Source organism: Numida meleagris, chromosome 3 (assembly GCF_002078875.1).
Source record: "Numida meleagris isolate 19003 breed g44 Domestic line chromosome 3, NumMel1.0, whole genome shotgun sequence".
In the NCBI taxonomy this organism is placed as follows: Eukaryota; Metazoa; Chordata; class Aves; order Galliformes; family Numididae; genus Numida; species Numida meleagris.
The window spans coordinates 64,507,975-64,533,839 of record NC_034411.1 but is presented as its reverse complement, the minus strand read 5'-3'; the positions used below and the strand labels follow the sequence as shown (position 1 = coordinate 64,533,839).

The following is a 25,865-nucleotide window of genomic DNA, read 5'->3' as shown; positions in this document are numbered from 1 at the left end:
GTGCCACAGAGTACATGTCAGGTAGAACAACCAAAAACTGTAAGAAAAATAAAGATTTTTTTTCCTCTTAGGTTACTAACTTAAAAGAAACTTACAATTAAATATCTGTAAACAATATGCGCATAGTTTTTGTTTACTTGAAATAGTATTTAACACACTAAAAGTAGTGTTTGAGGCACAGCTGTCAGAGCAGGTTTTTCAGGCTCATTAAGATAGCAGTTTTCTTGATCTCAAGCAAGATATCAACATAATAATAAAAGAGAGAAAACACCACTCCCTCCCAGAACAGCAAGAAAGGACACACTAAACTTTTGATGTCCTATATCATACAGATTTTCCAGGTGAGTTGGTTGAAGGTGGACCAAGGCTTTTTTAGAAATGGAGGAAAGCGACAAAGCAGATCACCAAATATAAATTCCCCATAGAAAGCAGTACTGTAAGGAAATCATAGAATCATAGAACCACCAATATTGGAAAAGACCGTCCACATACCACCAATATTTCCACAATAAACCATGACCCCTAGTACAACATCTAAACGTTTCTTGAACACCTCCAGGGACAGTGACTCCATCACCTCCCTGGGCAGCCCATTCCAGTGCCTCTCCACTCTTTCAGAGAAGAAATTTTGGATAATATTCAACGTGAACCTCCCCTGGCGCAACTTAAAACCATTCCCTCTCGTCTTACTGCTAGTTATGTGGGAGAACAGACTAAACCCCACCTCAACACAACCTCCTTTCAGGGAGTTATAGAGAGCAATAAGGTCTCCCTTGAGCCTCCTGTTCTCCAGACTAAACAATCCCAGTTCCCTCAGCTGCCTCTCGTAACACTTGTGTTCCAGACACCTTACCAGCTTTGTTGCCCTTCTCTGAATGTATTCCAGGGCCTTGATGTCTTTCTTGCACGGAGGGGCCCAAAACTAGTGTTTTCTTAAATCTCCTAGTAGATCAAGGCAGCTCTCATATATCTAGAGAGCAAAACATTCACCTCTCAGCCACTGGCTTTTGAAGACTCATGGGTTTTGTTGGCTTTTTTTTTTTTTTTTTTTTTTTGCCAGAGGCTGACCTGGACTCTTTTGAGACTCCCTGAGGCTGAGGGGAGACAAGTAGACCCAAAAGTGGGTACACTAGCCCTTCATTCCTCAGAGGAACTGGGTTACACAAAAGGTTGACGAAAAGAAATTGCCAGATTTCAGGAGGTGTCCCTGTTCCCCTTTAGCTGATCTGACTGGAGTCAGAATTTATGATTATCCCTTATGGTTCTCGTACTGAAATGAGAGAAATTCTGCATTGTTTCCATGCCTCCTCTAACAAGCTCTGACTGTTAAGTACCCCTCTAGGAATATGAACAAAATTTAGAAAAACAAATGCCTTATTCATGAGAGCAACAAGTATGGCATGACTATACAAAAACATATTGAATTGATATGTGCAGTTTTACATCTTTTATTTTATTCCTCCCAATAACTAAATGTTCCTACAAGTGCCTCACAAATGCGCACTGAGCTTTCTACACAGCTTTTAATGGAGAGTGTTTCAAATTGTTTTTATAAAGTGAGTGAAGCTGCAATAAGCAGTACACCTGTCGAGCCAGTGAAGAGACTGAAAGGAAGGATTACCAGGGGGAAAATGTTTCATTATAAGGCCCAAGTATTAACTGATCAAGTTTGGTGCTACCGTTCATGTATGCAAAACATATACAGGAAATAAACAGGATGACCTGAGTTCTGCCCAAAAACGTCTTCAATTTGAATCAGAACTCTGAAAAGTCTCTACCAAAAAATCAGGCATGAACAGCAAAAAGCTGATGGCTTGTATCAACATTTTACTCTTGCTTACTCCTCTATGTGAACTGGAGGAAATACAAGAAAAATACTTAGAAGGACATGTTTTACTTGAGTCACTTTGTGACCTTAGAAAACCCAGAGGAATAAACAAGCACACTGCAGGTGATCATGTTTACATCAACAGAATCCTCACCAGTGAAACCACAGTGCACCTCTTTTTCTTGTTGGGAGAATCAAGTAAAGCAAAGATTGTGCTGCCAGGGAGAAGGTGCAAGATTTTGTCAGTGAATATCAACAGTTTTTCAGTTATTTCTCCTCTATAAATATGCTCATAACTTTTCACTGATGCTTGGGAACGCATTCAGAGATGTGATGCATCCTGAAATCAGGGAAATTTGAGCCCAAAAGCATCATATTAATAGTCTTGAGCTATAGCCTTGCATGAGAAATACTTTACTAGCAGCTTTCATGTATGTTTTCACCTCTACTCATTTACTCCTTTTGATAGACAATTACTGTTGTGACTTGGGCACTTCAGAGGTTAGGGATGTTCATATGACCTCCTAGTGATTAAATTACCTTTCACCATCTTCATACAAAGTATAAAAGACTTAATGTTAGCAGATATACAGAACTGCAGAAAGACAAAGTTTTTGCTGAAAGGACTCCATGTTGTTTAGAGACCCCAAAAGCTCACTGCATAAAAAGAAGAGATGCATTATGTCTCTCTCAGGAGCCCTCTCTACTCAGAAGGTTTTAAACTGTTTCTTGTGGAGGCCATCTGTTTGTGGAGTACAGAAGAGAAATTATGGATATCAAGAGATCCAAAATGATGGTACCTTTGAGAACACGATGAACCGATGCTCAAAGGCATGCGCCTAGGAATCTTGTTAAACTGGCTGTCTGGATCATTTCTGTCTTTCAACCAGTATTGTCTGGATCTCACTGAAATTGAGTCTGAGCCAGATGCTCTTCTCCGGGATCCACTTTCCCCTAGGCACTGCAACATCTTTATGATAGCTCTGGTTGCATCTGTGGAAAATGAGATACGCACTTAGGTGTCATCTGTAGAGCCTGCAGCAGCTTAGACACTGTCTGAACACCCTTCTGAAAGCACTGGAAAGGGATGTAGAGAAACAATTTATAGCCCTGTGGTCAGGCTACAGGTGCAGAATATTGGGAAGAAAAAAACAGTTTTACCAGTGATGTTTTTGGGTCATAGTGGAATGAGGTTTTGTGTCTGCAAGGTCTACAAGACTAAGAAATATTCACTTGCCATTTAAAGGAAGAAAAAAGATAAATCAAACTCTTCTTTATCAAACTCTGAAATTGAAGAGTCCTTACATATTAATACAAATACAGGAGTCTGAATTAATAATACTAGCAATAGAAACATGCTGCACAATATAAAACATGTAGATTAAGGAATATTGTTTCTTACTGCAATATATTTGGGGCATTATTTATTTAACATTTAATTTTATGGTACAGAAGACATTACTGACAGAACAGCTTTACTTGATAATTTTCTTGTTTAGTAGAGCTGATGTATTAAAAAGGTTAATGTACTACATTTACATTTTTCTAGACTTTTTTTCTTATTCCATTCCCTCTTCTCTTATTCTTAACTTCTTTAAAAAAGAAATGATACAAAACAGAACATCTTTTTGACAGTCTGAGTCAGAAAATTTACTTTCCCTAACAATTTTCATGCTCTACAAGCTTCGCCATCATAAACCACTTTGCATGTATTAAGAAGGAGTATTATATCAGATGAGGCAATTTAAGTGTATCCCATTTCACTTGGTGAAACTAAGCAGCTTTGCATTATAACTAAGTTGAGCTAATGAGAATATGCTTGAAGCGTGTGTTACCTGGAACTGAAGTTAGCTAGTAATTCAATACTGCAACCTATGAGTTTGCAGAACGATGGCAAGAACCCTGCTGTGAGGGAGATAGGAAAATTATTATAATCTGCATTCCTAAATTGAATGAGTATTTTGCTCAGCAGAGGCCTCTTGACTGCAAAGAGTCTGAAATTACATCCTGCTGTTTAAAATACTTTTTTTAAGTGAGTAAAAATGCCCACATTTTCTTAAATCAAATAATTTTGAGAACATATGTGACTAAAATTACTGAGAAAATAAGACAATATACCCTTCACTTCCTCTAGTAAAAGCTGTTTGATATTGAAATTATTGATAGAATGTCTCTAGTATTCATGGTTTGATACTTCTATCTTAATTATTTAATTGATAGGGAAACGTTATCATATTTCCATGTTATCACTTCACAACTGAAATAAATTTCTTTACAACTTCCTTTATTTTGTACAAGGGAAATTTTAATATACATATTTCATCAAAATCAGCTAAAGGGTATAACACTTAACACACTAGTAAGCTAAAACATATGTATGTACAAATATATACATTTGCAGGCAATCCTGTCTTTCCATTCCAAAACATGGTGGTTCTATTCTTCACTGCTTTCTGGAAGATGTCCCTACCCTATAATGCTCCCCTGAACTCTACCCAAGCATTGCATGGGACTGTGGGACAAAACCGTGCTAGGGAGCATATGAGCGGATGGGATGGATGAGCAAGGAACAGGGCTCAGCCTCATGTCCAAGCCCTGTTTTTCTGACACAAATAGGTAGATACAGGTTTAGTTTTTCTGAAGAAGCATAATGGGTTAGGGGAAGATATGGTTACTCTTGTGTGAAAGATAGGTCTAAGGAGAGTCAACAAGCAAAGCAAAGGTGATGACAAGGGCAGAAACTTAGATTAAACACAACCCCTTTTCCGAAACGTAGAGCACCTTATGTTGAATTGCAGTCATGTTGCTTTGAATTAAGATTCAGAATTCTGACCAACTTCTGAAGTGGTGTTTATATTACTTCTGTTTTTCCTCTTCACAAAATATAGCTAATAGCAGACATCTTTTTACCACTCATTAGGGCAATCTCCCAAGACATGAAAGTGCAGAATTTGCTTTCCTCATGTAAGGAGACTCTACTCCCAGCATCCAGGAGGTTTCTGTAGCCTCAAGACTTAGTCTATATGCTAAAATGTCCAAGGTAAGTTTTAAATCTGGGGTTATGACAAACACTCCCACCTCATGAGCCTTCGTATATGTGTGTGTGTGTTTCTTAGCACACAAAATTCCTTTTAACTTAACAAGCTAGGTACTCATTTCAGCATAACTGTCATTTGTTCATTTACACCAAGATCATTTCTTACTTCTTCTGTCTAAGCTTCTGCAGGCTTTGTAGATAACCCCAGTTGCACTTACATTCTTGCATAAGGAAAACATTAGCTGGAAACAGAATGTATAATGGAAAATTTAGACAGGCGAAACTCTACTGGATTTGCAGCCAGTCAGAGAAGTTAGCTCATTTATTTTGATTTATGCTGTTCAAATGGACATATTCATTGCCTATCAAAGAAAGTTTGCTCTTCAGCTTACCATACAACTTTCCTAATGTTTGTAGTAGCATGAATTACACAATCAATGAAACTGAAGAGTAAACAATTTTTTTTTTTTTTTTGCATAATATGCCATCCAAAGTTATATACAGATATTAATGATTGTGCACTTTGGTAGCTGTAAGTAAAATACCTAGAATATTTCAACACTGCCTATCCTAATATTGCATGGTTCAGTCAACAATTGTACTGAGCTCACAGAACCTCTAATTTTGTACATTTTATATATTTAACTGTCCACAGCTGTTGGAACTCTGCTAGGCTTCTGTTTTTGAATGTGGTATGTTTTTTAATATCCATTTTCTTGGTCTTACTGAACTCCATTACAAAAACTCTCAGTAGCTTCAGTATAACTTAGATTAAATAAAACTACATTATTACATTTTTTCCCTATTCTTTCTGGAGTAGAAAATTGGTGCTAATGGGGAAACAATTCCTTCTGATGAAAGATATTGTTGTCTTTTATTCACTTTATAGAGGGAGTAAGCATTTGAAATGCACGCAGAAATGCTAGCTAGAGTGGCAGACATAAAGAGATTGATTAGAAAGCTATTATTCAGATGATATCACTAGAATCCCTCCACAAAAATGAGAGAGTTGTATTTAATCTATGTAGTTCTAATTGCATAAAGCTTGAGTACCACCTGTTTTAGCCAATGGAGTTCCTGAAAACATTTAATAATGTGAAGATGATTTATAAGAAAAAAATATATTTGTAAAACTAATTATTTCAAAAAATGATTGAATCAAATAAGAAGATGTTAGGAGAGAAAACTTAAAAGGCTTTTACCCTTTCTTCCCATGTAGTTCAAATCCTGAAGAATATTCTGAGAAAGATGAAGAACAGATGGCAGTCATAGATAGACTCGGGGTTACTTGATTGTTCACTTTTCTTCTCTACAGTACATAGCATTACCCACATCATTGTAAACATAGCCTTTTTTTTCTCCCTATAATGTTATGGCGCTAAAAGTCCTGATGTATCTTTATGATCTTGCTACATTCCTTGTCAGTTATGTGTCTGAGACATCACTCGATGCACATACACACATGCGCACTCCACCATCCTTCTAAGCACATATCTGTTTGCACAATGGTTTCTTCAATATTTTCAGTCGTACAAAATCATGTCATTAAATTGTCATACTTGAGGATGATTTCCTGTGGTAGCAGAGAGATGATAGAATCATACCATAGATTATGTGATATTTTAACTGAAATCAAGAAATAGACAATGGATTTTATTAGAATCTCACAAATTCCAGGAAGTAGATAGCTGTTATGAGGAAGAACTTTAATTCTTATCTATGTCTTCAACATTCCCTTGACTCCCGTGTGACATCTAGAGCAACTAAACACACATTTCAACAAAAGTCTACCTGAGTCTAAACAAAGGCTGCCTTGTGACCATAGATAAGCAGAATCTCTCCTCCTAATCTTTCATCAGTCATAAATCAGATAAATCCAATTGCCATGAACTAAACCCAAACTTAGAAGAAATACTGAAAAAATGATTTATGGTAATCAAGCTTGAAACATGGATAGAGCTTGCTCTTGTCTGCCAGCAAGTCATGCAGAAGTCTATAAGTTGGATTAGCTCTCTACCTACATTTATTCAGTGGTATTTTAAAGCATAGTCTCAGATATATATGTGATGTCAACCACCGTTTTATCAATCTGTAGCTTTGTATAAGCAACAAATTGAAATATAGTCTGCACCAGTAATGGTTAAGTGAATCAGTCCTGAAACTTTTAAGGAGTATACTAACCTTTGTGTCCTTATGCACATTCAGAAAGTCCAGTACATCCACTTCTGACAAAGAATATTCAAGAAGAATTTAACTCATCTGTTCCGGTGTTCAGCCTCAAGAAGTCTTTAGTGGTTACTGAAAAGACTGGCAAAGGCATAAAGCAACTCCAGATATGCAGGTGGAAAGATCAGACATGTCTGCTGAAAACATGTACAACTCGCTGAACCTGTACAAAAAGAGAAGGTGCTTGTTATACATTTGGAAAAAAAAAGGAAAAAGAAAAGGAAAAAAATCAGCAATCTTTAAGACTGAAAAGAAATTTTGTGCAGCAAGGCCCCACAGGTAGTTCTTGCCTGCTCAAGTTTTTGAAAGTACTGTCTCAGTATCTTGTAAACATTGGCAGATGGGGATCTGGAGCACAGGTTAGGGAGGAAGGGAATTGGAAGGAAAATTACAGTAAATGTTTCTAATAACAGTAAAACCCCCTCAAAAAAAAAAAACATTCCCAAAGACAGAAAATTATAAATTACTTATTATTTTATTATATAATTATAATTATAAATTATTTTTAAGTGGGCTATAAGAAAAAAAAGTGCTAGAACTTTATTGGCAAGAGGTAATGTACTATTCTTTATACTAGTACTCTGCTGCCTTTTACTCTTGATGTTGACCAGAAATTTATTTTACAGCCATTTTGTAAATCACTGGGAAAATTGCTTTTATACTGAGAACAATGTCAGATCCATCTGGGGAAAATGTTAGTAGTGTTTAGTGAGAATTGTTTGACTGTTCTTGCCTTTTTCCTTTTTTCTATATAAACTGTAGATATTTATAGTCTAACTATGCCTCCATACTGAAGAAATGTGACACAAACACAAATGTGAATATGATATTTAATTCCAGTCTTCTCTCTCCTCATCCTACAATTTCCAATTTCAGGAACAAATACATATACATTTTTGAATACACTTTAAGCTCTCAAAATTCTAGATGTCAACGTGAATTGCCAAGACATTAATTCTGTAAATATTTTATTAATCAGGAACGAAACACTTCCAAGTAGAGAAGGACAATTAAATCAAAACTTTTCTACATAAACATTAGGAAGTATGCACCAGCTGAGTTCCTTTCAGTATGGTTGGAGTTTAACAAGTGTAGATGCTTTTGAACAGTTGAAACTAATTTATTTTGCATGTTTGGTGCCCCAGCTAAAGAACGTAGAAACATGCAATATGTATTTGTAGAAATGTACAATGTAGAACCTGCAGAATCCAGTATAAGTCTAGGAAAACACAGCCATCTTTTTCATCCTTTTTAATTTCCATCAGCATTATCTAACCTACTCACTTGGCTTAAGGGTGGTTTACTTCTGAACCCTGTTGACTTTATGATACATGCCATACCAAGCTTTAGTTTTTGTGTCAGAAAATGTTTATTCATTAATAATTTATCAGATAAATGGTTTCTGACTGAGATTTTTTTTTAAATATAAGTAAATCAATGGCCAAAAAAGTACCAGTTTATTATACTGGTACAGTAATTTGAGCTCATTTATTAGACTAAACTAATAATTCCCCAATGCTCTCTTTTGATAGCTGTTTCATAGAGTTCAACAAGAATAACTAGTAAAATGCATCTCAACTACTGCTCTGTGAAATCTTACCAAATTCATGAACATAGTCTTTGACAACTGATAGGCTGTCTCCAGAAAACAAAAAGAAAAACAAATAAATGAAACAAACAAAAAAAGAAAACCACCACTGAAAAAACCTACTGAAAAAAATGACCTGTAAGCAAAGTGTACAAGTTCTCCCTCACAATCATATGAAGAAGACAAATGTACTCCTTTCTCATATGTCTGGAAACCAGAAGCACCTGATTCCGTTGACATTAGTGATACTTTCAGTTATGAGTTGTAGCGTTAGATCCAAACAGCGTTTGCCATTGCATGTATGGGTAACACGAACAATGAGGGAAAGACATGGGATAAAATTTTTAAGAGGGAGCTCTCAAGAGCTCTTGTCTTATGACAAGAAAGTCATGCTCTAAATCACAGAATTTTCAGCTAAATTGATCACAAGTACATAAAAGGCATTTTAAGGGTAATGCTTTAGCAGTCTTCCCTATCCTTGAGATTTTAGAGATAATGAAGGGGGATTTAAAAACACTTTTAGAGGAAATCTTCATACATACATTTCCCTTTTTTTCCTATATGCGTTTTATATGAAGTAAGTACCTTACAGTTTTCCAAAGCATCACTCAATCACCCTAAGAATAATATTGCTGAAAGTCCTACTGTTTTATTGTCAATCTGTAATTGCAGAATGGACTGTTTTCCCATTAGACTCAAGGAGACTAGTCAATAATGTGTTGACAGTATGTAGACTTATTTATAAAATGGATACTGTTCATTTTAAATGAACACATATTCTGCCAAGAATAGATTGTTTTCAGAATTAGTAATAGTATTTCTCCTCTGTTATGTGATGAAATCTCATATTGATTATAAAGAAAAAGTTTCGGGAATGACAGATCTAACAATAAAGGCCACATTTCAACCCGTGGAATATAAGCAAATATCAATATGTGTAATTATATATAATCACAAATGTCATCATTTAATTCATTGTAAACAATTTAAATGAAGATAAGTGAAGGTAAAAATCAAATTAAGCTGTGGAACATCATTATTTATTCTTTTATTTATTATTTTTATTGAACCCTTTGTGTTAATGAGAACACTACTTATCTCCTTTTAGTGACTGCACATTTTCAATGTGCGTGTACCCACTGCACCTAAGATTGGATTGTTTGGCTATATATCCTTTCAGATTCATGCTCATAATACCAAGGTTTCTCTAACATAAGATCAAAGGTACATGGTATACCCAATTTATGGTTCTTCCCCCACAGCAGTAGGATTCCTTTCAACTAACACCAGCATCATTAACAAGTAAGTTGTGTAGTGATTCCGCGCAAAAGTCTTCTAGCTGGTTTTCTTATAATCTAGATACACCCAGATATATCCAGAGGCTTATTCATTAAGAAAGAAGTTAAGTTTTAGGGATCAAATTTATGTGCTCAAAGCCTCATTTATTGATTTGATTCATGAATCACTGCTGGGTCTTAGTTCTCTGGCTATTCCCACTAGCTCACCTTATTTTGTTCCTGGGCTCCCTTTTACAAGAAGCCAGTTGTTTCTCCCCTAAAGAAACGTGGGCATCATCCTGGCCATAGATTTCCTGGGCATCACTCCCTACAAGAGATAGGGATTAGACTTTGTCAGGCTTGACACCTCCTGTCCTACATAGTTGTTCAAGCATAATCCAGTCAGCTGTGCTCATCACACACTTCCACATGCTTTAATGAAACACCTACTACCTTTCCTCCATTCACTTAGTAGAAAGACAGGAGAGGATACTAACTGAGCCTGAAGAGAATAACTGGTTGGTGTAAATATATCATTCTTCTCTATTAAGAGACCAAACACTTAGTCACTCAATGACTTCAAAGCGTTTCAAAGTCATGTTGAATTCAAAGCAAAGGATATTGTCTTATTAGAAACCATTCAAGAGGAGTCATTTGCACTGCACAGGTTTTTGCACTTAGGTATGCTCTAGGCTGAGCTGTTCTCTGCATCACAAGTCAAAAAAAAAACCCTAAAAGTGAACTAGATTTATATATTTTTAAGGTAAATTATGCAGTAAATATCTTGAGGCACTAGTCTAAACTAAGAGAATGGTATTATAATAATGTTGGTTTAAGAAGAAAAAAAGAATAAAAGACATACTAGGCTTTCTGTTTCAAAATACCTTCCAAAAGTGGTATGTGTAACAAACAAACCTCACTTATACGTAAGTGCAGTTCAAAGCATGACAACAGAGCATTTATATACCTCTAATATACCATATTCCCCATATAGGCCATACATACAATATGCATACATCATGTTCAGTTGATACAATTTCTTGCGCTCTAGCTATGCAATTGGTTTTCAGTACAGATTGTTACTTGGGACAAGAGCAGCTACTCTGCTAAGGTAGACTCAGCACAGCAGCCCAACTGTACAGCCAGCTAAAGCAGCTGAAGGACTGGCAGATGATCTACAGAAATGAGTCAGTTTTATGAAGAAATCACTAGCTCATGGAGGAAATAAATAGGAAATTTCTTCTTGGGGGAGATTCTATGGCAGACACAAGAGCAAGATAGATTTTTTGAGAGGAGATGTGTTTTCAACATGAGTCAGATAAAGGAGCGGCCAGGGCATCCAAGCCTGTGTGCAGAGAGATGCTTTTCTATCTTTTTACACTAACATGAGAGATAGTGTAAAAAGGCACAAGGATTAGATGGATCTTTGACATCTATCACGTCACAGCCCTGGCAGGAATGCTACACCACGCTTGCTAGGAAGGGAAGGCTGCAACATATATCGACCCTTGACAGCTTTGTTTGACAGTGAGAAGATGAAGAGGGCCGGTGGGACTCACACATACTCATCAGCACACTACAAGCAGACAACCCACTCCAAAGATTTAATGAATGTAGTTTAGGTGCCTGTATTAAAAATTGAGGTATTTGTATTGAAGATATTTCTCATAATTTATATATTTCCATGCATTTAGATACTTATATTCATAACACTAATTCTCTCAGGGTGAGATGAAGTAGGTAAAGTTTGCATATATTATCATGAGAGCTACTGAAACTTTTCTCTTCAAAACATGAACAAAAATGAACTTAAGTTGGTCCACCTCTTCAGCCCTACTTACTAGATAATGCCACATACCAGAACTACTAGATATGACCTGCAGGTAGGAGAGAGAGCGAAAAAAACCACAGTAGGGTGTTCTTCATTGCTATGTCATATGTACCCCGTTTCTTGACATATGAGGTCAAGATTACAGGCTAATTCTTCATTATTTTAATGTTAGGTAGTTGCCTATATAGTTCATCCTGTGTTCTATTGCCTTAAGTTGAACTTCCAAATATTTCAGATGTATGGCTTTTTTTTTTTTTTTTTTTTTTTTTTTTTTTTTTTTTTTTTGACACAGAAGAAGATGAGAGAACAGGGTTTATTCAGCCTTAATAGGGGAAAACTAGGGGGAGACCTTACTGGAGACGTCAGTCATATAAGAGGAGAGTGTGGAGAAGAAGATGTAGCCAGACTTTCCTCAAAGGTAGGGAGTTGTGTAGGACTGGTCAAAACATTCAGCACAGGACATTCTTCCTTAATAAAAAATCACCATGAAGGTGGTCAGATCCAGCAGGTTGCTGGAACAGTTTATGGAATCTTCATCCCTGGAATTATTTAAAGCTCGGCAGAACAAGCCTGACACCCCTGCTTTCTTTGGAAAATAGGATAGGTGACTTTACTGAGCAGGACTACTTGTTTCTCTGGCAGAATGAATAACACTGCAGAACTACTTTCCACAAAACATTGGGTGCTGCTACAGACGAAAGAGTTTCTTATCTTTCTGAGTTAACTCCACACTGCAAATTGCAAACCAGATCGTATACACATGATCCAAAAAGACACAATGCCCTCAGCTATTCAGAGGAAGTGCAACCACATTCAAACTAAATTATACTGTTTGCAGAATTGAGCTGATTTAGAAATATGTGCAAATTTTAGAAAACAAAATATTCATTCTCAATGCAAATATTGCTGTGGCTTATCTTTTCAGTGCCTTTGCACAAATTTTTTTCATTTTGCTTTTTTTCCTCATTTGGGTATAAAATTGTGCCAAGAACAAGCTAATCATAAAAAGAGCTAAATTTTTATGATGAGCCCTATCACAAGCCTAAACATATATAAGCTGCTAAACATATACTTTAGATATATTAGAACTGGAAAATATTAATTTATTTGAGTGGATGAGCTGTTTCTTTCATCCATGTTTTCAATAGCTTCCCATCTCCTCAATGTATCTGGTTGGGAATAACATTAGTATGTTTCCAGGGAGGCAGTGAAAACAATCTAATCCTGTACTGAACCTCCTGGGATCTGATTTAATCTCCCTTGCCCAAAGGCAGTGTCTTTTGATCTCAGCGTCTTGCCTGCAGACCCCTCCTCTCTTCACTGCTGACGCTAGCACTGCGCCAGATCCACGGATGGTGGAGAGACTAGAGTTTTCCACAGGCATGCCAAAAAACAACTGCATGAGACAGTGTTGTGTGTACATACGCACTGTGTATCTGCACAACCCATTAAAGCAGCCCATGGTTAATCAGTCTGTTGAACAAACAGGTGAAATGGCCACCTTTTCAGATGACGATTTTGCACTTTGAGTGAAGACATTGTCAGCCATGAAGAATGCTGAAAAGTTCCCTGCGCTAACAAAGTTATCTTGCCATTTCCTGGTTTCCTTAATAAACACAGAAAGAAATAATTGCTCTGTACCATATAACAGCTGTGTTTGAGACAGAGCAGCAGTCTTTATTTCCAGTTTGCTTTTATGTCAGTTCCCATCCCTGCCCAAATGCTGCCAACCATTATCATATTAACAGTAGGCTTGAAAAGTGTCTTTCCAGACCAGAGGTATTCAGTCCAGTCTCAGATGACATGGTTGAAGTTTCACAGTGTTCTCCTGTCACATATTAGATTAATTAACTCAGCTCTGATTAATTAAAATTAGAAGTTTATTTTATCCAACCAGTTAAAATACCAAATTCAACTGATTTCCTGCAGAGATACAAAGGAACAATAATTCCCACTGCAATCTTTCATTATTCTTTACAGAGATACTGTGCCATATACTCTATATTCCCACTAGAATATTACTGATATGAGTACTGATGTATTAAAAATTATTCTTGATTTACTTCAGCACAAAAGAGATCAGCATCATGCCTATTAGGATACAATCGTTCTTTCCCATAGTTATATTTTCTTTACTTAAGACTCCAACCCAATCCCACCCCATCCTCATCCTCCAAAAGAAAAACAAACAAAACCTTCCTGCTTTTGGGTGGTCTCCTGTTCTCTGTGGTTACCTGGAGGAATGAGAATGGTATCAATACAGGAAAATAATGAGTTAACTGTGTTTCATTTTTACATGAATATATTTTTTTTCTTTATCTAATGTTGTTTGAGAAGTAGACGGTTCTAGAACTTTACTGACAAAGTGAAAAAAAAATCAGCTCTTCCTTCAAAAAAGGGGGAATGGTTTTCATAAAAAGTTGAAAAAGCCTGAAAACAGGGTCGATGTAAGCTCTCCCACAAAATTTATTCCCATCTCCAGTGTTATTTTCGTGCACATGTTTTTACTCTGGTAAAGAACAACTGATCTAGAACAGGTTGCCACCAATTGCTGTTTTTCACTTGTGGTGTTTCATGAACTCAAACTGATAGGAAAGCTGAGAATATAAATTAAAAAGAAGGAAAAGATAAATGAAGGTTGTCAAGGATGGGGAAGTGAATGACAATCTGCTTCACTGAGAAAGGAAGATGAATACTTGAACAGAGGTGGTTTTTTTCCACTTTGGTGAATGCTTTGCTCTCTATTTCTTTTAAATGTACCTAGATTAGGACTATTTAAAACAATTTGGTGTTTATTTGTTTTTTTGTTTTTGTTATTGTTTTTGTTTTTGTTTTTTAGAAGCCAATTAGTTTAGTGAGCAACCACATTACTTCTCATGCATGTTGGTTTTGCATTATGACTTTATATCTTTAGGATGTTCAGACACTGGTGTGATAAGAACAACACAATACAGGAACTTGATCAAAAACCATAAACATACTGAAACAATATCATTTGTGAGAATGCTTTAATGTTGTGCAGAAGTGTGGTGGAGATTCTCTGGATGCATATAAGGTTTTTTTGGCCTCAAAACTTGAGGCCAAAAATCTGCTCTTTCAGATCTAGTTTTCAGCCATTACATCTCCTAATTAATCTATGAAACTGTGAATTAGATGATGGAGCCATGTAGACTTAAATGCAACCCTATGAGATCTTTCCCAGAAGAAGACTTTCCACTTACATTAATATGAATACTTGTAAATGGTGTACAAGAAGTTTAGCAGAGACTCTGCTATTTCTTCATGGATCTAAAGCACACCAAATTAAGTCTGCATGTGTACTATGAGCTTGTGTAATCATGAGTTTTAAGGACATGCAGAATACACATTTATTTAAACATATTTTTCTTTAAAAAAGAGGGCTATTTTTTCTTTAATGAAAGTTAATGTTTCTATGTGCTCACTTGACTCTGGGTTTTACAGCTTTTAATAAGGCCACAAAATATCATTGAGCTTATGATTAATTCAAGGATCCTGACAATAGTGAAAAAAACCACGAAACAAATACCCATCATCAAAATATCATCTTCCTAAAGCAAGTATTTATGAAGAGAGAGCTCATGTTTTTGTTTGTTTAACAATTCTCCCTAAAGTTAATTTTTCATTACACACAAGCAGATTGTTTTGATCTGGGACTATGTGGCCCAAAGATGTCATCAATGGCCATCTCCCACTCTGCATCAAGTAACAGAGACCACAGTAGATGTCAGAACGTCAGAGAAATCTCGATGTCAACAAATGGGCACAGTTGTGCAAGTCTATCAAAATGTTAATGCCAGCTCTTGTTCTTTTAATCCCTTTCATTCAAGCTAAAGTGACACTACTGAACTTCAGCAAATCTTCTACCTCTAGTTTTCCTGAACATTAGGGGAAATGTAACTGGCAGAGTTGAATTAAATACTGATCAGCCATATACATATTCACAGCCAAGTCCCTGATCCCAGCTCTGAACAGCTACAGATGACACTTACCAACATCTGATATAATGCTGCAGCAATGACAACAGACTTCAAGAACAAGTTTGGCTAGTTACAATCATGTACAGAAATGGATCAACAGACAAATGAAAAGCAACTTTAGTCTACCAAGTTTAAAATGTTTTGAAGGAACATTTAATTTATTAGAAGAAGCATTTTCAGGACTACATAGAAAGCTATTTTTCAACCAACGTTTGTGAAAGTCTGTGTCCAGAAGCACTTAGTTTTTCATTTGCATTCTTTCTGATAGAGACAGGTGGTTCAAAGGACCTAAATCTTATTTCTCCAGAACAGAAAGTTGTGCCCTTGGGCTTATTGTTGCCACTGCAGGCAGATAACTTCCCCTCGTGTTTTTCTGAAGCTCATCTTGCTCACCAGCTACTAGCCCTATGGTCATTCGTGTGGTCAATTAATGATTTGCTGTCAAATAAGATTAAAATTAGAGATAGTCAGAAAGGAAAATAATTTAGGAATAATATTTTCCTGCACTTTGGGAGTCAAAATTTTGAAGATTTCATACTTGCTTTGCTGGAAAGACAAAAGAGTAATCTTATTTGCATGAATATATTTATGCAAATGAATTGTATTTCTCAAATGAATACTTGCATAGACAAATTTTCACATTCAAGAACTAAGGTGTAACAGCTGTGGTCATTTAATTAAATTCTGTATACACATTTCTGTTCAAACAGATTCATTTTCAAATGTGCAAAAGGGACAGAGATGCAACAGTTCATACTATATTCAAACTAATTCCCGCTCAGCATTGCTAATTAGGAAATCCCAGCAGAACAAGTAATAGTGTATAGAATTACTGGGAGTCTGAAAACAGCAAACTCCAAACACTCCAAACAGAATGTCTTAAGAACTTGTGCAAAAAATCTGTTCCCTATGAAGGCATAGCAGCTCTTGTTCAAAGCCCAAACAAATGCAAATATCACCAGTACATATAGACTCTGAGCTGATGTAATTTGCTGAAGCTCTATGGAGGTCAATGATGATACATTGATTTCCACTAATAAGGGTCTGACCTAAAAAAACGCTGCTTTCATTTACCAAAGGCATGTTTCTTCTCTCCCACTTTCAAATTGTATTTAGCCTATCTCCAGGGGAGAAGAAGTATTGAATTAGCATGTAAGTACACTCAGTGCCTATACTTTGAGCCAGGCAGGATATAAGAGCACAGAGGACACAAGAAATTTGCAATCGTTCCTCTCTGTACTTTAGACTGAGACAATCAATGTCATAGAGATGTAGAGGGAACAACACAGAAAGTGTTCAGTGGAAAAAACCACAAATGTTGTAAAGAAAACTTGGGGCAGTAACTAGGACACAGTTTACAAATACAGTTACAAATTAAGTTATTTTCTCCTGTTATTCGCATTTTGGAAGAAAGAGTAAAAGAAAAGTGTTTACTTAGGATCACAGAATCACAGAAACATAGAATATCCTGAGCTGGAAAGGACCCATTAGGATGGCGTGACTGCATCAATGTGGAATGAGCCCTTGATCTCATCTATGTGAATTTAAGCAAGGCCTTTGACACAGTCTTTTTTCCAGCCCTGCTGATAAGGACTTTGAGGCTGATGGTAACCTGGACATGAGCCAGCAATGTGCCCTTGCAGCCCAGAAAGCCAACTGTATACTGGGCTTCCTCAAAAGAAGCATGGCCAGGGGATGTAAGGAGGTGATCCTGCCCCTCTACTCTGTGCTGGTGGGACCTCACCTTGAGTACTGCTTCCAGATGTGGAGCCCTCAGTATAGGACAGACATAGACCTGGTGGAACGCGTCCAGAGAAGGGCCACAAAAAAGAATTGAGGGATGGAACACCCTCCCTATGAAGACGGACTGAGGGATCTGGGGCTGTTCAGCCTGGAGAAAAGAAAGGTCCAGGGAGACTTGATAGTGGCCTTTCAATATCTAAAGAGGGGGCTATAAGAAAGAAGGGGACAGATTATTCAGCAGTCTGTTGGATAGGACAAAGCAAATGGTTTCAAACTAAAAGAGGGGAAAATTAGATTGGATACAAGGAAGAAGGTTTTTTATGTTAAGGGCAGTGGAGTGCTGCGACAGGTTGCCCAGAGACGTGGTGAATTCTCCATCCCACAAGATCTAGTTATAGATGTCCTTGTTCATTGCAGGGGAGTTGGACTAGATGACTAGAAGATCCAGCGTGAACAAATTTATGATTCTATTCTATGATTGCGTTCAACTCTTGGCTCCACAAAGGACCACCCAAAATTCAAACTCAATATCTGAGAGCACTGTCCAAACATTTCATGAACTCCAGCACGTTGGTGCTATGACCACTGCCATGGGGCACCCGTTTCCTGTGCCCAATCTGTGAAGAACCTCTTCCTAAAACCCACTTGACCCTCTCCTGATGCAGCTCCATGCCTTTCCCTCAGATCTTGTCTGTTACCAGACAGAAAAGATCAGCACCTGCCCTCCACTCCTCTCCTGTGGGAGCTGTAGACCTTTTGACTCTATCCATGAAAATGCTTTTCAGAAGTAAATTTCAGGGAAATAAACTGAGTTAGAATAATTAAAGTAATTCATAGTATATTCTGCTGTTTTATTGAGATTATTTTTGCTTCTAGATTCTTTGTTTCTTGGAGAAGAGAAGACTTCGGGGAGACCTCATTGTGGCCTTCCAATACTTGAAGGGAGCATATAAACACGAGGGGGGATGACTGTTTACATGGGTGGATAGTGATAGGACAAGGGGGAATGGTTTTAAGACAGGGGAGGTTTAGGTTAGATTTAGGAGGAAGTTCTTCACACAGAGGATGGTGACGCACTGGAACAGGTTGCCCAAGGAGGTTGTGGATGCCCCATCCCTGGACGCATTCAAGGCCAGGCTGGACGTGGCTCTGAGCAGCCTGTTCTAGTGGTTGGCAACCCTGCAGTCAGCAGGGGGGACAAAACTAGATGGTCGTTGAGATCCTTTTCAAACCAAGACATTCTACTACTCTATCAAAGTTCTCTATTTTTCTGTTATTCTATAAGAAGCACCGTACACAGCTTTTGTTAAGAAGAGTGATGAGTGACCCAGTTTTTGAGGTAGCATTCCTACAATTGTCCTCTGGATTTTACATTTAAAATATTATCTTCACACTAGAAAAGAAGCTTTTCTGTATAATTCCCCAGGTAAATTTAGAACTCTATGCTTACATAAAAAATTAAGCTGATAAGAGAAAAGAAAAAGAGGCTTCATACATGAGTTCCATAACAAGAACCCTTTTTAAGATCTTATTTTCTCTTACTATTGTAATTTCCTTTTGGGTTCCTTTTCCCAAACACAGCACTGGTTGAATGACTTACTTGACACTACCACCCAATCCAGAACACAAAAGCTACTTGCAGGGAGGCTCCTTGTGTTTGCAGGAGTTTTAAGTAGGACACATTCTCCTCACTGAAGTGAGTAAAGCCCCAGGCACCCAATGTACAAGTGCCTACCTCTTGTCAGAGGTACTGAGTTTGTTTAGAAGCTGGGAATATACCATGGCTAGGAATCATGGCTATGTCTGTATTTAAAGAAAACATTTTATTACACGTTTTATTCCTTGGTCATACCCTTGCTCCTTGTCTGAACTGGAACCTATAATATGGTCAGATCAAAGGGTAGTTTTCATTTAAAAAATTATTTCCCCAGTGTCACATGTACACAAATTTCTTATCCAAGAGAGTAACCTATGAAAGTAGTTTATGCAAGAAAAACTAATCTGCCTGTCAAGGTAACAATAAATAATACATGAAATTTTTACATGCTTTTCTTTGTTGATCAATAATACTAAGAAGATTCTTGTTTGAATTTGTCAGTGATCAAATTCCAGCTGGGGAACGAGATTTGAATGAGATATTGGTTGCCAAAGCTCATTTGCTTTTCCTCCTTTTAGGTGTCTAAATCATCCACTGTGATTATTATGGAGACACTGCAGGGCTTACTGCAGTGGTTGTAACCTATGGAAGCTGACATTAAATATACCACAAACAGCCTGATTTTAAGGCCAGATGAAATTCTTGCCCTTCGCCTTTCCATGAAAGTCAGACATAAGAAGTTATTATAAAAATTTTATATTTTTGAATTTTTTTTGCGTAATTGTAGTCATTTTGTGATGTATCCAGAATGTAAATACAGAAGAAATGTAATTGTGATTTTCAGCAACAGATAACAACTATGCTGTTTTAAAATTAAACCTACTAAAATGGTGTAATTACTTATGCTAGCGGTGCCTAGAACAGCAGGAGATAATCCTAAAACGTTGTTTTATAAAATGCATCAATTAAACAGAAACTTCAAAGTTCAAACGTTGAACATCCTAAGTGGTATGAGAAGGTTTTTGCATATTGTTAGTTGAACGAAGGAGTACAGAGCATTTGCACAAAGTGGTTTTGATATCAGCTATCAAGAGGATGAATTGTCAAAGCTAGGAATTATTCTAAAAACTGCCTGTAACAGGTAATAGAAGATTTTTTAAGAGGTTTTGTAGTGAATCATGATTTTTTTTTCTTGCAGCTATTTTACTTTTGTTAACTCTTTTCTTCTACCAGAGTAATATCATTTTTATGTTTTAGTGTCCTATTTTACCTGTCCTCAAAAGAACAATAATCGGGCTTTTTTCCTGTAAAGTTGCTAAAAATCTTTGAGGAAATATTACATTAAAAAAAAAATGCCTAGCATTTCACTCAATATTGTTGCTGTACTGATAGGATTTGAAGATTAGAATTCACTGAATTGTTACTATTTTTCTTTTTTTTTTTTTTTGTGATCTTTTCCATAAGATTGCTCTCATTTTATCTACCATTTTGTTATACACTCTGAACAGCTTTCATGTCTTGTGAAGGCAAATAATAACTAAGGAAACAATATTCAAGTTATTTTAGCTTTTCTCATTAGGAAGAAAACTTACACTATTTTGTGGAATAGGTAGGATGTAGAAATACAGCATGTCAGGCTTATGACTACAAAACAGCTTGCGCAGATAAATCAACTCAAGTCTTTACTATGTACCAATAGAAAATCTTCTATTTTGTACACCACTCAGGCTGCAAAAAACTGTAACTGTTTTATTTATATTATCAAAAAGTAAACAAGGTTCCAAAGAGGCAAGGTGGTATAAAACAGATGCATGTCAGCGCACACATACAGTCCATGGACTGAGGGAGTCTGATACAGCAGGTGCAACTCTAATTGCATTCAGGAGCCCTCGATTTTTATTTTTATTTTTTTATACATTGACCAAAGGGAAACCTGAGTTCTGAGATCAGAGGGTAGAAACATGCTCGAAAAATGCAGGTCTGACTTATCTAATATGATGGTGGCATACAGTACAAAATCAAATGATGAAACATAGTAATGAAAAAAAATCCACTATTGAATTTTTCTTCTTTTAATAAACTGAAATCTCTTTTCTTATGAAAATTGCAGAAGCTTTACGGGAGTAAATAATGTATAAGTCAAAATTTATTTCTTATTCATGGATGTGCTGGGAGTTTTTGCATGATCAAGTTTAGCTTTATAAAGCGAGCAGTTAAACTGACTTCTGAAATGAGTTAGCAGACAGCTATTTCTTTCTCTTGTCCTGGGATCATCTTATGAAGAATTCATAGAAAGGAATCTGTTACCTGGTGATTTTAAAGACAGAAGATAACATTTTAGATTTCCAGTGCGATCTGAAAACACAATAAGATGAATTCTTCAAAAAATTTCAGTGCAGCTTGGAATATCAAAAGCACAAAAACTTTAAATCTGTGATGACAGTAAATAATCTAAAGTACCCCTTCTAAACACAGCATCTCCCTGAACTCAACTGCTTTGTCCTACTTTAACCTTAGAGACCTAAGGACGTTTTTAATAAGCAACGTGAGTGGAAGTTGGTTATGATGACAATGACATATATTTAAGGTCCCTAATGTCTTCTTATGTAATAATTGGCAAGTTTTATTGCATGTTTATAAAACAATAAATACAGCATGAAATGCCAGCTGTGAACATCTAGAAGTACAGTGTAGGGGTGTTTTGCATCTCCAACCTATTCCTAGAGAAAAAACATCACTCAGTGTAGCTATAAGTTAGTACCAAAATTGCTCTCTAACAATTTACTGCTAACTAGTAACTTTGTATTCTCCCAGAACACTGGAGTCAGTGATATCCATTTTCAGAATCTGAGTAACAATCTTCCTACACAAAGCATCAAAGACTGAATAAGGAGGTCAGTACAAAAAGCAACACTAGATCCTCAGTACTTCTCTCTCATGAAAGAAATGTTTAGAGTCAAAGTATTAACTGTGTAAGGACAGTCTTTGGCCAAAATCCATACCAAGATGCTCCTGCACTCGGCACAGATATGTGCAAAGCATAGCAATATAGGCAATAAATTACAGTGAGACTATGAGGAAGAGAACGCTGAGGGAAAATGGGAAATGAATTCAATTAAGCGTAACCAAACTAAAAAGAGGTTGGAAAAGTGCACTGGGGTGGGAAAAACAAACCATAAAATGCAAGTGGTATCTGCATATGTTGGGAAGTTGTTAACTCTAGCATAATTCTGAACTGAAATTAACTTTGTTGCATCAGCTGTTAAGAGTTTTTTCTTGGCCTTCCTATCTAAAGATGCACTGGAGTCCAGTATAAGTGAAAATCATCTTTCCACCATGTCCAGCTAGACTCCAGATATTGGTTTAAGCTACTTTGGAAGAGTTTGATATTGAAGCATAACTCCTTTCGGTACTGAAACTGCCCGTGCAAAGTTGAATGTTCAGAGGGACGGTCTCCTCTACATATTATGCAACCAATGCTACATGGAGTAAGTAGCTTTCACTGATCACACAGCAGTCCTGAATAAGAAACCCCAGCTACCCAGGCATCTTCAAAGTGATCATGGACTTGTCTGAAAGCTAAGATTTCAGAACGTTACCAGAGGAGGAGATGATAAATGCTTAAGAGGTCCTTCTGTATAATAAACTACTAGAAAATGTGAAGCAACATGCGTTGTTCACTGTTGGTTCTTGTTGTATTTTGGGAAAGAGTTAAAGGTGGAAGCCTGGTAGGTGGAGTTCTACAGGACAAGTTGAAAAAATTTATGAAGGAGAAGGTGAATTGAACCCATTTGCAGAAGTGAAGGCCATCCAGCTAGCTTTAGATACTGCCGAATGGGAAATAATGTTAGTCAGCACTAAGGGATCTGCCAATTGTGCTGGTCTTGCCCAGCCAAAACTTTCACATACTGTAGAAGGGGATAAAGTCCCTGTAATGTACATTAAAAAAACATGCTGTCAAGGACATTATGGCTTTTTCCTGCCTTGGGCAAAGGCAAATGGATTTTCTCAAGCATGTGGGTGATGGATCTACAGCTGGCTTCAGCATGCAATGGTTCAACATCAAATTCAATCCCTCTCACCCTGAAGGACTGTTATGACACATGGATCCCAGCTATGGACTACACAAGCTCAACAGATGTTTTAGAGGAATGGATCATAGACTAAGAGAATGATATATCAAGGGCAGATCATGCCTGAACAATCTGGTGATCTTCTATGATGGAGTGATGGCATCAGTGGACAAAGAAAGGGCAACTGATGTCATCTACCTGGATTTGTGCAAGGCCTTTGACATGGTCCCACACCACATTCTTATTTTTGCATTGGAGAGGTATGGATTTGAAGGCTGGAATAAAGAATTTGTTGAATGGTTGCAACCAGAGTGTTGTGATCCATGTAGAGTCTGATGACAAGTGCTGTTGCTCAGGGCTCAGTCTGGGGACTGGTGATCTTCAACATCTTTATCAATGACAAAGATTATGGGATAGAGTGTGCTCTCAACAAGTTTGCTGATGACACTAAGCTAAGTGGTGCAGTTGATAAAATAGAAGGAAGGGATGCCATCTAGAGGGACTTGGACTGGCTTGATAAATCGTCACATGGGAACCAAGATTCAACAAGATTCAACATCTTTCTTCATTCCTCTATCTCAGTCCATCTCAGGCATCCCTCTCACTTTTGTCCCAGTGGTCTGTCTACTCAAATACTGAGTGACATGACATCCAACTTCTCTGAAGGCTAATCCCTGAAGATTTGGAGATTACCAAGCACTCTAACCTCATTAAATGTGATTATTCCTTCTGAATAGTTAGCTAATTTTTAATACGAAAGAAAATGAATTTCTGTAGTAAACTAGCATAATTTGGAATAAATAGTTCTTCTTCTCGAGTACTTCTGTTTAATGGAATTTCTTTTCCTGCAGCAGTTTATCTCAGTAAGCTTTTCTCCCAAATAGAAACCCGATAAATGCTGTTTAAGATGTCTGAGTTTCATTAGTAAGTTCTATTTGATCTGACAAAAACAAACGAACAAAACTTGTATTCCTATAAAACAATGTCTGATCCCTAAAGGCTTTGATACCAGGTGAAGTCCTGCAGGAAATCTTTAATCAGCAGCATTCAAATAGATCAACTGGATAGAGAGGGGACATTTTTACACCAATGCTGATGTTTTTGGCTGTTGTAAAAAACTACTGGTAGCATTCTAGGATCCAGTGACTGCATTAAGCCTTTGACTAAAGAGCTGCTGACAATAATGAGAACTTAGAGATCCAGCTCATCTGGATACCTACGTTTGGATGCCAAAATTTAATTGTTTGAAAGGTGATCTGAATCTTTAATCAAAAAACCATTATGAATGTCTAAATATGAAATAGAGCTTTCAGTCTCAAAAATATTTAAACTACATATTCACTAAGAGCCATCAACTTTGTGTTAAAAATAAAAGTGGAAAAAAATCTTGAAACTTTGGACTTCCCAGTCTCCTCTCTCCCTATGTTATTCTCTGTTTCTGTAATGTAAAATAATGTGAAAACTATCCAATGCATGAAGATCTGTCAACTGGAGGGAGCAGGGATGCAATGATTTGTAAAGGTATGATGGACAAGGCTAGGTAGATAGGGCTCTCTTCTCTAAAGCTAACATACTGAAAAGCAAATCATACCTGGAAAACAGTGATACATTGAGGTGCCAGCACATCTACAGTTATCACATCAGGAAGACTAGCTGAGACCAATCTTGTCAAAATGCAAAACTACACCTTAAACTGCTGCTGCAGTGGAACACTAGACTGGTTTCAAAACTATCTGGTCATTTTCTTCTTGCACACATCGGACACTTCTTTCCTAATGCGACATAACTGGCTTTGTGCAGCTTTTTCAGGGAAACTGCTGACACAGCTGGTCTGCTCGAGATCAGCTCAAGCGGCCAAAATGCAAATGCAGACATATGTATTCCAAAACATTCCAACTCACCAAGAAACCTCTTTCTTGACAGATAATGCTGAGCACATGACAAGCTCTGTGACAGTGATTGCAATCCCTGATGATAACAGCAGGACTGTTATTTGCCCTTCAACAGCACGTTGCCAGCAGGAGCCTTTTTAAGCTTGCGAAAACATGCAAGGTCACTAACTCTTATAACACTTTTGTTTTTAAACTTCCCTGAAAAAAAAAAGAAAGAGGTTTCTTCTTTTCTGCAACAGTCTCCAAGTGTTTTAACTCAGTGATGAAACTTTTCTGGTCAAAGGAGCAAATGTTGCATTTTTAATTTTAGGCCATTAACTACATACATGACTTCTACTGTATCAACAAGTATCTATTACTTTGTAGTCTTGCATTAATCCATGTAGCATCCAACAAAGGAGGATATGCAGTTCTGTTTAGCACTCAACAGACACGTGTGGTCCATTATTACCATACTCAGAAAGCTTTTCTCAGTGGAGGCCTTCTAATGTGGTATTTAGCTTGAATCCTGGCATGGCTAAGCTCCATTAAAACTGCGCACGTGGACTCAAGGGCAACTGTAAATAATGCAAAAATAGATCAATACTAATCTTGAATTGTTTATGTACAATTCTCACAGAGATATTATTTATGACTCCAGCCACATCCTGTGTATTAGGTTCTGGTTTGCTGTGTTTTCCATGTGGTAGCAGTGACTATGAGAGCGTGCATAATCAGAGTTGCTTTTACAGATTATGTAAGAAATATAAGGAAAATTACACGCTCAATATAAGTA

The 25,865-nt window shown here is 37.0% G+C and overlaps 1 protein-coding gene across 6 annotated transcripts in view; it reads right to left on the bottom strand.

Annotated features, from left to right (window-relative positions):
- HS3ST5 (heparan sulfate-glucosamine 3-sulfotransferase 5) overlaps window positions 1-25,865 on the bottom strand; it is a 193,954-nt gene that overhangs the window by 83,540 nt on the left and 84,549 nt on the right. For 2 of the 6 annotated variants that reach the window (XM_021391685.1, XM_021391687.1), the window contains exons 2-3: window positions 10,185-10,284; window positions 7,047-7,254 (exon numbers count right to left, since the gene is read on the bottom strand). The gene's annotated coding sequence lies outside the window, so the exon portion shown is untranslated. Of the gene's footprint in view, window positions 1-2,628; window positions 2,822-6,067; window positions 6,105-7,046; window positions 7,255-10,184; window positions 10,285-25,865 lie in introns of all 6 variants that reach the window. The other 4 variants (XM_021391688.1, XM_021391691.1, XM_021391689.1 and 1 more) reach the window with 3 other exon arrangements.